The sequence below is a fragment of the Calonectris borealis genome, chromosome 20 (genome assembly GCF_964195595.1).
Source record: "Calonectris borealis chromosome 20, bCalBor7.hap1.2, whole genome shotgun sequence".
Taxonomy (NCBI): Eukaryota; Metazoa; Chordata; class Aves; order Procellariiformes; family Procellariidae; genus Calonectris; species Calonectris borealis.
The window spans coordinates 3,054,393-3,055,240 of record NC_134331.1 but is presented as its reverse complement, the minus strand read 5'-3'; positions in this window follow the sequence as shown (position 1 = coordinate 3,055,240).

Below are 848 nucleotides of genomic sequence, written 5' to 3'. Positions count from 1 at the left end.
CAACCGGGCAGCAATACCTACAACAGCTGGCCTAGAGCTTGCAGCCATCAACACGACATTTTGCAGTATTTAATACGACATGTGCATTGTGTGCAATATAACAGCATGTTTCTACCAGGCTTACAAGCCCCAGGGAGAGCCTGGGGAGCCCCCAGGAGAGCTGCGTGCCCTGAGACGGGGTGAACGTGAGCTCCCGATCGGTGGCAAAGCAACCTCGTCCCTGCTCGAGCTTCTCTGGAGGGAAAACTTCACCCATCTTGCTCAGAGTCTGAGTCAGCAAGCGCTCCTTCCTCTGCAGAGGCAAACCCTGTCTCTGAGGACCAACGGGATTTTTGTTTCTTGTTTCACTTTTCCCTTTTGTTTTTAATTTTTTTTTTTTTTTTTTTTTTTTAAAGTTTCCACTCCTTTTAATTGCTTTTCCAGCAGCTGTCACACAGCTGGAATCAGAATGGAGTTTGTTAGGTTTTTTAAAAAAAAAAAAAAAAAATTTCCAATGGATCTGCATTCAAAAGAGGGAGGTGAGGATACCAGATAAGCCAGGAAATCCAAATGAGCTGGAAGGGTGTACAGCCACAATTCAAGTAGTTAAAGGAATTTGACTGTCCTGGAACTTCAACAGCGTGAGGACTCTCTATCTAATTTGCAGAGCTGACTAAAACCACAAAAGCCGTCTGGTTGTTGCTTAACAAAAGGCCGTAGCTCTTCTGCAGCTGCCGATTTACTCATTTGCAAGGAATGAGCTCATTTAGGAGAGGAGCAGAGCGTTCTCCTGCATCACTTCCCATCGGGCAACAAGCAAGAAATGGGGAAGGCTACTGCTAACGGCAAAAAAGCCCAGCTGAGATGCA